The 11,991-nt window shown below is 36.0% G+C and overlaps 1 non-coding gene across 1 annotated transcript; it reads right to left on the bottom strand.

Moving 5' to 3' along the window:
* Positions 1-7,066: 7,066 nt before the first annotated feature.
* LOC116100226 lies at positions 7,067-7,230 on the bottom strand. Its single transcript, XR_004122547.1, has one exon. It is a non-coding gene; the product is annotated as a U1 spliceosomal RNA (small nuclear RNA).
* Positions 7,231-11,991: the final 4,761 nt, after the last annotated feature.

Below are 11,991 nucleotides of genomic sequence, written 5' to 3'. Positions count from 1 at the left end.
AAAGGCGTGCGCCACCACCGCCCGGCTACAGTAAATACTTAAACATACAAATTATTTTTGATGCTTTATTACATAAAAATCATTTATGATAGCTGAAATATTTATAGAAGACACAATTTATAGCAATCACACTTAGAAATTATGCAACCAAATTCTGCTGGTCATTTATTAACTTTTATAAGATAACTAATAATTTTTCAGTTTTTGTCTTCCCAGTTATTAAATAGATCCATTATTACTTCCTTCAGGAAGATACTTTGTTTCTTTTCTTTAATATTAGATGAACTACAAAATGGAAATGAGAAAAATAAAATTGGGCATATAAAGTGAGTACTAAATGAATGCTTTAAAGACTATTTGTTGTGTGCCAATTTTCTCCTATCTTTATTTTTAAGGCTTAGGAAATTCTGAAGGGGTTCTCATGAACTACTTGGGAGTCTCAGAAAGTCTCTGAAACTGATGACCTTTCCTCCATTAAGACTATAAGCAGTAAATGCTGGGGTGAGGCAGATCAGCTAAGCTGCCTAGAAAACACTCTCTGACTTGTCCAGCTCATGAAAGTCATTCAGTAGGCTCCAGAATTCCAGCTTTCCTGAGGTTATGTGACCTTTTGGTGATATGGCTATCACTGAATCATTTTTGCATCTGTAGTAAACCTTATCCATCCTTCTGTAATAATCTGGATGTAGGTCACTGATTTATCAAGTTATACTTTGTTTGCGAAGTTATTTTGATCTGTCATGAGTTTCTGATCTGTGAAGTAGACATTTCTTCATATATTCCCAAAAGTAAAATCTTACACAAAACCATTAGATCTTTATTAAGGAAAAACATAATGCTGACCATTTTATTAAAATCCTTAGAAATTGCATCTAAGAATCAGGCATGGGTATCTCTGAAATTAGAAGTGACCTCAACTTTTACTTTATTGGTTGTTTTATTTATTTGCATTTCAAATGTTATCCCCCATCCTGGTTTCCCTCCTTGGGAAAAGATCATTACCGACCCTACTTCTAATAGAGGGCTGATATCCATTTTAGTTCATTGATATATATTTTAATGTTTTATTGGTTATTTTATGTATTTACATTTCAAATGTTATCCCCCTTCCCAGTTTCCCCTCTGCAAACCTCCTATGCCATCCCCCTATCTTCTGCTTGTATGAGAGTATTCCTCAACCTACCCACCCACTCCTGCCTCACCACCCAACCACTCCTGCTCTAGCATTCTGCTACACTAGGGCATCAAGCCTCCCACAATACCAAGGGTCTCCCCTCCCTTCCATTGATACCAGAAAAGGCCATCCTATGCTTCATATGCAGCTGGAGCCATGGATCCCTCCATGTGTACTCTTTGGTTGGTGGTTTAGTCCCTGGAAGTTCTGGGGAGTCTGCTTGGTTGATATTGTTTTTCTTCCTATGGGGTTGCAAACTCCTTCAGCTTTTTCAGTCCTTCCTCTGACTACTCCATTGGGGTACCTGTGCTCAGTCTGATGGTTGGCTGCAAGCATCCACATCTGTTATCATTAAGACTCTAGCTGAGCATTTGGGGGACAGTCATTTGTTTGAGTTGTGATAATGGAATTTTGATATATTAATGAGAATGATTTCAAAACTTCATATCCTTCTACCTCCACTTCCAAATGATGATTATAGGCATGCACTGTGGTTATGAAATAGTAGGGTTGAAACTCAGGGCTTTGCGCATTCTTGGCTCACAACCTACCAAATCAGCTAAGTTTCTAGTCTCTCTTCAAGTTTTTAAGAATTAGTGGCAAACTTGGAAAAAGTGAAAATCTTAGAATATATGTAGCACATTAAGTGTTAATAATTATTATAGACCATTGAAATATACATAGCAGTTCTTTATAATATTCTATATTTTTATTAATATAGAATCAAAATTAAACAAAATAAAAATCCAGAAAGGAAAAGTTAATACTAAAACAGAATATGGACGCTAGTGTTTGCAAGGAGACTGTTGGAAGGACTTTCTAATAATTCTCATGGAAAATGAGTATTTCTTAGAAAATGTCAGTGAAGATGGTAATCATTAAGAGAGATGTAGATTCTGGGCACATTGTAAAGGTAGTGTCAGTATTCCCAACAGAAGGAATTAAACACATGAAAATTATTTTCTAAATTCCAATGCATTATTTATCATTTTACTCCAGATTTTTCACACTACTGAGATATAAAGATTGCAACTGTAACAGATTTTTAAAATAAAATATCTTCTTTTCTCATCATTTTTCTCTCCATGGACCTTTGGTAACCTTTAGCAGCGTGCCTGGCATTACAGATGTTGCAAGCACCTGGCTGTAGCCTATATGCTTTCCTCTCTGGGTTTATGAATTCCAATCACCAGGGTCTCATATGAGCTAAGATGCACAGGCTGTTGTTCTCTTCAGAGAGAGCCAGTGTCTCACTCAGCAATTCTCTGTGTTAAAATAATGCCATCTGTTGCTAGCCAAGCTGTAACCAGAATCTCTCCTGCAAAGAAAGATGTGGCATTTTACCATAATTCATGCCATTTCAGGTTTCCTCTCAGTCTTTAAAAAGAGAAGTTAGAGACTCTTCAGTGATTTGCTAATAGCAAGTAGTACTGACACTCTGGAACAAATCAAAATCTTTTAACTAGTTTATTTTCCCATATTAAAAACACTAGCCAATTTATTTAATAGCTTTCTTAAAATTATTAGATTCAATGTTGAATTCAATTAGAAAGACTGAGTTCAAAGATCTTCCATAGGCATCGTCATTGACACTTTGCATTGCACATTTTCAGAATGAAAATGAGCACAATGGCTAAGACCATAAGAGATACATTGCATAACTGATAATACATAATGTTTATATGTGTATCTGAGATCATAAGTAAAGTAAATATAGTATGCACAAATAATATATATATATATATATATATATATATATATATATGAATGAAAACTGCACACAGGAAGAAATAATTAACCTCAGGAGACAAATAAAGGCAAATATATGACTTAATAACTAAGGCCTCAATCTACTACCAAATATAGGGTAGTTACAACTCATATGCCTCAGCAATGCTAGATTATTCCTAGAGGGAAAATAACCCTCACTCTCTAGTATCAAGTATCAATTCCAAATATGCCCAAATATGCTTTCTTGTCCTTTTCTTGCCCTGGTAAAGATACAAGTGTTGTACTCTAACTCATAGAATTCCAGACATTTATATAGACATTAAGCATAAAAATAAGCCCATGGTATCCTTGTTGTTAGATATTAATATAAAGAGAAGTAAATATGATATGACAAAGTCACATCAGGATTCTTTTTAAGAAGTAAATGCACATCTCACTCGGAGAGACATCTTAAAGTCAGTCCAGAGAGCATGTCTGGCTCATAGCATTCCCCAAATAGTTCATTGTGTGAAGTTATAAAAAGGAGGAGAAAATAATTCACTCAAAGTGGAGAGTCAAACATCAGATCTCACTGACAGGAGAACAGAAGCCCTAAGGCCATCAGCAAACAGTGATCATAAACAGAGTATAAAATATGAATACAGAGGGTAAAAAGTTCTGAAAAGGTATTTTAAAGATTCTCTCTGTCTCTGTCTCTGTCTCTCTCCCTCTCTCTCTCTCTCTCTCTCTCTCTCTCTCTCTCTCTCTCTCTCTCTCTCTGTGTGTGTGTGTGTGTGTGTCCCTTCTTGGGTTTTCTTGGTATAGTATTATTTATAGCCTATGTTTTCTTGGATGTAGTTAATCTCACTGGAAAGGAGTTTTCTCTAAGGTTGAATTTGTGGATAGATATTGTTTAGATTTGACTTTACCATCAAATATCTTTTTTTCCACATCTATAGTGATTGAAAGTCTTATTGAGTATAGCAGTCTGTGTTGGTACCTTTGTCTTGTAGAGTTTTCAGCACATCTGTCCAGGCCTTCTGGCTTTTAGCCTCCTGGAAAAGTTCTGATATAATTAGAATGGATCTGCATTTATATTTTACTTGGCCTAGTGTGGTTATAAGTCAGAAAAGGGTAGTCATTATGCTACATAGAAAGTAATAGTTAATGCAGAGCTTCATATCTGGTCAAAATGTTAAGAATTCATGACTGTTAACATAACAAGTTGATTGCAATCATGAGCACACATATCTGCACAAGATTGGGTCTTTGACATTCCATTATGAAGAGAGCAAAAACCACAGGTCTTACCACTTTCTGAAGATGTATTAGCTGTTAATGATTGATTTTGAAGGGGAATGGCCTTGACTTCTGTCTTAGTTTGGGTTTTACTGCTGTGAACAGACACCATGACCAGGGCAACTCTTATAGAAACAACATTCAATTGGGGCTGACTTACAGGTTCAGAGGTTCAGTCCCTTATCATCAAGGCAGGAGCATAGCAGAGTCCAGACAGGCATGGTACAGGAGGAAATGAGAGTTCTACATGTTCATCTGAAGGCTACTAGCGGATACTGGTTCCCAGGCAGCTAGGATAAGGATCTTAAAGCCCACACCCACAGTGACACACCTACTCTAACAAAGACATACCCCCTCTAACAGGGCCATATCTTCTAATAGTGCCACTCCCTGGGCCAAGCATATACAAATCATCACAGCTTCCCTAAAGGAATAGTTAGGAAGAAGAAGAGCAGATGGAAAGACAGGGAGATAGTAGAGATGGTGAATAGAAGCTCAACACACTATATGTGAAACTGTTAAAATACAAAATGACCAATCTTCTAAATAATATGTGAAAAGGGAACTATAAAAGGTGTAAAATTTTCACAAGTAAACAGAGACTTTGACCTGCTAATTAACAAATTTCTGCTTTAACTGGACAATTTTGCATGAGGCTGTACTTATAGTTTACCATTGCATTTAAAGCTAAAACCAATAATTCATCAAAATTCAATAATGTATGTTATTCTATGAGTTATTAGATAGTGTTTCTATCCTCCAAATTGAGTCCTCACTTTTGACATGATGAGAACGACAGCAGAATGCTGAAATACCAGGCATATTTTAAGAAGTCAAAGTCTAGTTACAGTGAGAACCAAGATGACAGACTGTCATATAAGGGCACAATGAAACAAGTAGGGACGCAGTCAGGGTATGGATCTGGAAAATTGTCATCAGGGCAATCAGAAGGCATCAGAGCTGTTCCTAATGAACCAGACAGTTGTGGAACATTTGATCCAATAGTGAGAGTAAGTTTACAGATCAATAGAGCACAAAGAAGCCCAGGACTAAACAGTTGGATTTTTTTGATTGTTTAAGAATAGTGTTTTTTCTTTATGTCTTTTTAAAAATCATTCAAAAGATTCAAGTAAACACACATATAACAATTTCTGCTGTGTGTGGATTTATATCTGTACTAATAATCTACATTCAGATGACTCCATTGTAACATTTGCTCAAAATCATATAAATACCAATGTCACATGTGTTGATAAGTTCCTTTAAAAATTAAATACATTTTTGCTTGTCTCTTTGGTAGATTATAAATGCTACAGAATGAAAAGACTGTAGTCTGAAGATGATAGTACAGATGTTTATCTTTTGATTCCTGCAGTATAACTTTAGCAACATAATCAGATAGAGGACAAGGCCACATTCTACTAGAAGAAAGCCCTCTAGCATGCTCTGCTGACTTCTGTGAGCCCAGGAGCTTCACCTTTGCCAGTCATCTGTGACTGTCACTGGTATGCACTCTAGAAATAAATTCTGAGATCTTGTTCCTGCACCTGGGTCATCATACTTACTGTAGTTCCCTTGCAAAAACCAAGCTATATCTTTTGTGGCATCTTAACAAGTCTTGTAGTTCCCACATATTTCTGTAACTGTTTGATGTAATTATTGTGGCTCATAGAAAAATAAATTTTATACAGTAATACTCTAGCTCACTCTGATGCTTTGCTTCCAAATAATGTATGGCTACTAGAGTCCCCTGTACAATATTGGTCTACATCAGCAATAAAGTTGTCACCAAGAGTTGACAATAGACACTTTGCATGGTGATAACCACCATTTTGTACTATAAAAGCTCAGAACTTTATGAGGCCTTCATAAATGTGATCAATTGCCACAATAAACTTGAAAGGCATTTGTGGTGGCTTATTTTTCTTTGCATTCCAACAGGGGTTGCCTTACTTGTTCTTCTGTTAGGTTGCAATGAATATGTGGATAGCCCAGAGAGGTGGAAGTAGCAGACATAATTGTTTCTATCATGGTCCCTTCAATTCTACATCATGTATCATTATTTGTGTTATTGTAAACCCACCATGGTCCATCAGAAAAGGAAAAATTATCTGTCCTATATAAATGAAAATAAGCTTTTCTGTCCTGATGTTCTCATTTTATTTTATTATTATTTAATCTTTCTCCTTCTTCTTTTAGCCATACCTACAGAAAAACAATTCCAAAGGGCCCCTTTTCAAGCATTTTCTCTTCTCCCAACTTCAGATTCAATTACAGCAGCTGCTCTGCAAGCCTTAGTTCTCTGAGTTCCTAGGCCCCTGAAAGGTTATCACTACTATTTTGTATAATAAAAGCTTAGGACTTTATGGTGCTTTGATAAATGTGATTAATTGTGACACGGATGTTTAATAAATGAATGAATAAATAAATAAAGCCATACTCTCCATGCTTTGGCATTTTGATTTATTTAGGATATGTGTGTATGTGTTTGTTTACATATATGTGAATTGAGGTATATGTATACAATATTGCCTGTTGAGGTGAGAGGACAATCTTGAGTGTAGGTCCTTTCTTTCTGAATTGTTTGTGCCAAGGTCTCTGTCTGTTGCTGATGTGTACCAGACTAACTAGTCAGGAAACTCCCAGTATTCTTCTATCTCTACCTTCTACCTATAGTTGACTGGCTTTGTGACACATTTGCTATCTACAGGCTTTTGCTTAAGTTAATCTCCTGAATGTTAAACCTACTTAACTATTTCCCTAGGCCAACATTATAATCATATATACATCTTTTCATTCATTCATTCATTCATTCTTTCTTTCTTTCTTTCTTTCTTTCTTTCTGTCTGTCTGTCTGTCTTTCTCTTTCCTTCTTTCTCTCTTCAGCGGTGAGCACAAACACAGTCCCCTACTACCATAAATTATGCAATCTTGTTTCCTACACTTGGAGAAATCACAGGGGTCAGCACATCAGGAGTGCAAAAGATAAGCCTTACTCTGAGAAAACCACTTTCATGATCATGGTATCTCCCCTGACAGGTAAGTATAGGGATCCCAATCCTACGCCAATAGTTTACATAAATTTTAGGATTTGAATAAAGACGGAATATGTGCTGTGTGCCTATTTGCTTTATGCAAATAGGAGACATATATTACATATTAGCAAAATTAGTCAGGAGGTTTAAAGGCATACCTCCATGAAAGAGAAAGGACCATATGAGTTTCAGGAATATAAGTAGTCTAAATATCTTTAAAACATATACCATCCTGCCTGAAGTATTGATAGATTCTTTTGGCCTCCATTGGCACTTGCACCAACATTGGCATACATACAATAGGCATTCACATATTTATTAACATGCAGCTAAAACTTAAACTTTTAATTTAAAAAAGGAAATAATTGACTCAAAATTAATATTTTACACAGTAATATAACTTTATTTTTATAAAAGATTTTTATACAGAATACTTAATTTAGTATTGAAATTATTACTTTATATTAAGTTGCAGTTTAATTAAACAATTTTGCTGCAAATTAGGAAGATTTATTATATACAAACTAAAACATTTTCAGTAAACAAGAAAAACACTTGTGCTTTGCAAAATATTTATATATGTGAAACACAATATTTTATTATACTTTTATTCATATAGCACCTAATTTAGCCAAGTGAAACTCATGTTTAAGATATACAATTATCTTTATTTATTTATTCATTTGTTTATTTTTATTGGTTATTTTATTTATTTACATTTCAAATGTTATCTTCCTTCTTGGTTTCCCCTCTGCAAATGCCCTATCCCATCCCCCTTTACTCCTTACCTCTACTTCTATGAGGGTGCTCCCCCACCCACCCAAGCACTTCTACCTCACTTCCGTGGCCCTAGCATTTCCCTATACTGGGGCATCAAGCCTTCCACAGGACCAAGGGCTTACCCCCCCTCCCACTGATGCCAAATAAGCTCAATTCTCTGCTCATATGCAGTTGGAGTCATGAGTCCTTCCATGTATACTCTTTGGTTGATGGTTTAGTTCCTGTGAGCTCTGGGAATCTGTTCTTCCTATGGGGTTGCAAACCCCTCCCATTTCTTCAGTTCCTAGAGTCCTTCAGTCTTCAGAGGAGTTTTTGTCCTAACTCTTCTACTGGGGTCCCCACGCTCAGACTGATAGTTGGCTGCTAGCATCTGCATCTGAATTGATCAGGCTCTGACAGAGCCTCTCAGGAGACAGCTATACCAGGCTCCTGTCAACAAGCACTTCTTGCTATCAGCAATAGTGTGTGGGTTTGGTGTCTACAGATGGAATGGATCACTAGGTGAGACAGTTTCTGGATGTCCTTTCCTTCAGTCTCTGCTCCACTCTTTGTCCCTGCATTTCTTTTAGACAGGAGCAATTCTGGGTCAATATTTTTGAGATGGGTGGGTGGCCCCATCCCTCAACTGCGGGCCATGCCTATCCACTGGATATGATCTTTACAGACTCTTTCTCCCCTTTGTTGTGTATTTTGGCTAATGTCATCCCCGTTGGGTCCTGGAAGCCTCTTGTTTTCCTGGCATCTGGGATTTTCTAGTGGCTATGCCTAATTCCTCATCCCTCAGTCCTACACCCCTCTGTTCAATTTCCTGACTCTATGTACTTCTCTCCCATCTCCTCAATTATCTTAAGCCTGTTGATTTCCCTGGTGATATTAGCAGGGAACCACAAAATTAATAAATAATGTATTCACTTAAAGATCGATGGTGTTCTGTTTAATTCACTTTCATCAAGAAATCAAATTACTTATCTAACACTAGAATGGTTAATTAAAGAGCTACACCTATTAACAAATGTTAGCTAATAAATAACTAATTTAGCTATTTTCAATATGCCAATCAATCTCTGGTGATCATTGGGCTATCACTTCATATACTGTTTTCTGACAGGGGAGATGGATATTATAATGGTTTTAAACTTTGTAAATCCCCTAGGATTACAAAATGGTCAAATTTGTAAAAATTCTGCCTATGACCACTTAACTGTTATTTCATTCCTGGTGTTCTCTCTTGGGATATCTAAGGATATCCCAAGATATCTAAGGAACTGAGCTCTTTTAATTTTCATCCATCAATCATGATAAAAGATACTGTATTTTATGTGTAAAAATGGAGTTTTAATTCCAAATTTGATCCTTCTCTTAGCCACAGAGAGTTCCTTGTAAGAAAAAAAAAATTCAGTGAAAAGTAGGAACACTGATTCTTTTTGTTATTATTTATTTAAAAAGAAGTAAATTCCTTTCAAGGCAAGAATTGTTCATCATAGAAGGACCAGCGTGCATGTCTGAGGGACCTCACAAAAAGACAGCATGGTCAGATGGTCTTTAGAAAAGCTGTAATTTCAGAACTCTGGACTGCTCTGAAAGTGTCTGTTAGGCACAAGAAGACTGCTGGAGTCATGAACACATAACATCTATGTTTGCATGTACAAGATATGAACAAAATCAAATCTGTCAACACTTCAGCATAGATGGGAGAGTGGTGGAAAAAGCCTCATCCCAAGTGTAGAACTATTGGTAGCTGATAGTTTCAAAGGTAGAGAGGGTCACCTATTTCAGCTATTGTGGTATTTATATCAGTGGTTCCCATTTGTCACTTCCCATTGTAGATCCAGACATGACTTTAATTTAAATTGGCAGTCAAAATTTAGAGCGTGGAAAGCTTCATATTACAGCATAAACCATACCTCATTGGATAATTCTATACTCATGTGCATTTGGGTAGCACTCATTTTTAACTCCATAAAGTATTAAAAAAAGAAAGACAAAAAATAGGAAAGAGTATATGATAGGAAAGGATGGCTAAAATCTATGGGAAGATGAATATGATCAATATGCACTGAAAACTTTTATACACATTTCAAAGAGTAAATCAATAATTAAAAAAATCTAATTTTAAAGATAAAAACATCAACATACATATGGAATGGTTTCTCTCTGTGCAAGTTTCTGGGACTATTATAGACAAAAAGCTCATCTACCATCATCCATCAACCCTTTCATTTTCCTTGCCAGTACCATCTCAGATACTATATGGTAACCACTCGCTAGTCCAAATTTTCAAATTATTTCTAATATATTGTAACTCCAAAGGTGGAGGGCAAGTATAGGGCAGTGAAAAATTACTGCATTTTATATCATTTTTATGAAATACAGACTTTTATAATCACTGTCAGAAGACAACTTAGCAATACTTAATTTTCATTTTAATTACCTCCATAGATTATACTTCATCACAACCTGTACAGATTCAAGGATACAGATAGTCTGGAGGCAATCCAGGGGGAAGCAGTGAAAATGATTAAGATGCTGGGAAATTGGCTGTATTATTAAAGAGAGGATGAACTAGCCAGACTAAACCATAGCCATATATGTTTTCAAGTAAAATTAAAATAATCACAGATGAACATAACCTCCCCACCAAACAAGCAAGTAGTATTGAGAAGAAGCTTCATTGTTTATATGATAATTTAAAATATGAATAAAAGTGAGGCAACAAAAAATCATAAATTAGAATAGTGGACAACTTTATCATTTTAAAGAACATTTCTAAAGAGCAAATATGTTATTCCTTACTTTACATAGTCACTACAGGCATTGGAAATTTATGTCAACATCACAGGATTTCTTTCCCTGTGAAGAACATATGAATGACCTTTTAAAGACCATCCTCTAACATAGTGATTCAGTTTGCATGGCACGCCACAAGAGAATTCCAGGTGTATTCTGTCTTTTAAGTTTTTGTTTTCTTGAAAACATTGTTTAATTTGGAAACAGGTATGGGACTAAATGCTGGCCAGGGATTTGAAGGAATGGTGGCTGTGACCATGTTCCAGAAACTTGCTTCCTTTTGTCCTTTTGCAATTAAAGATCCAGATATTTAAATTGGTAGTCAAAATTTAGAAGTTGGAACTTTTCACCTTGTGTCATAGGCTCCATAGTTTCTTGGCAGCTGAATGTAGAATGAGGTGACTTCAGGTCTGTGTTCTCATATGGACATGGGTATCAAGATGTATTGGACAGTATGCTTCCATTGAACTAAATATCAGGTAAGTATATCGCCATAATGGGTTACAGTCCTTGGTGAGGAGTGGCTCCCTCTATGATGCAATGCCTCATTTGATTCACTGTATCAAAAGCAGATCTAGGGGTGGCAAGATAGATTACTTTATATATAAAACACTTGCTATTGAACTTGAAAACCTGAGTTCGCATCAGCAGAACCCACAAAGAGTCAGGAAAGTAAGACAGCTGTATCCATTTTCAGTTCTGAAGGAAGGGTCCTATTAACAAACTGTAGGTAGACTATCTGAAAATGGTAAGCTTCATGTTCAGCAAACAAGCCTGCCTAAAAACATGGTAGGAAGACAGCCAGTTTTAAGTTTCAGCCTTCCATATTCATGCACACACATTCACATATCTGTTCATGCACAGCATGTGAACATGCATACATATATGAATGCAAGCACCTACATGTGCATGAAAAGGGAATTTTCTTCCCTCATATCTCTATGTTATCTGTATTATTTATTTGATATTCCTGCCCTGACTGATTTGTGCTTTTGTATAGTACATAAGACAAATTCCATTTGTCCTTGTCTAATGTCAGAAAATTCTTGTCATTAGATATGAATTTGTAGATGGGGAAAAAAAAAAAAACTTCTCAAAGGTCAATTGAAAAATATTGGCATTTGAAGCACGGAGGGATTAAGGTATTACCATACTGCTGGAACCTGACAAGCCATTATGGATTAATTAATTATCAGATTGGCTTTG

This window comes from Mastomys coucha, unplaced genomic scaffold (genome assembly GCF_008632895.1).
Source record: "Mastomys coucha isolate ucsf_1 unplaced genomic scaffold, UCSF_Mcou_1 pScaffold20, whole genome shotgun sequence".
NCBI lineage: Eukaryota > Metazoa > Chordata > Mammalia > Rodentia > Muridae > Mastomys > Mastomys coucha.
Note: the sequence above shows the minus strand (reverse complement) of the source record. Positions and strands in the feature narration are given on the sequence as shown.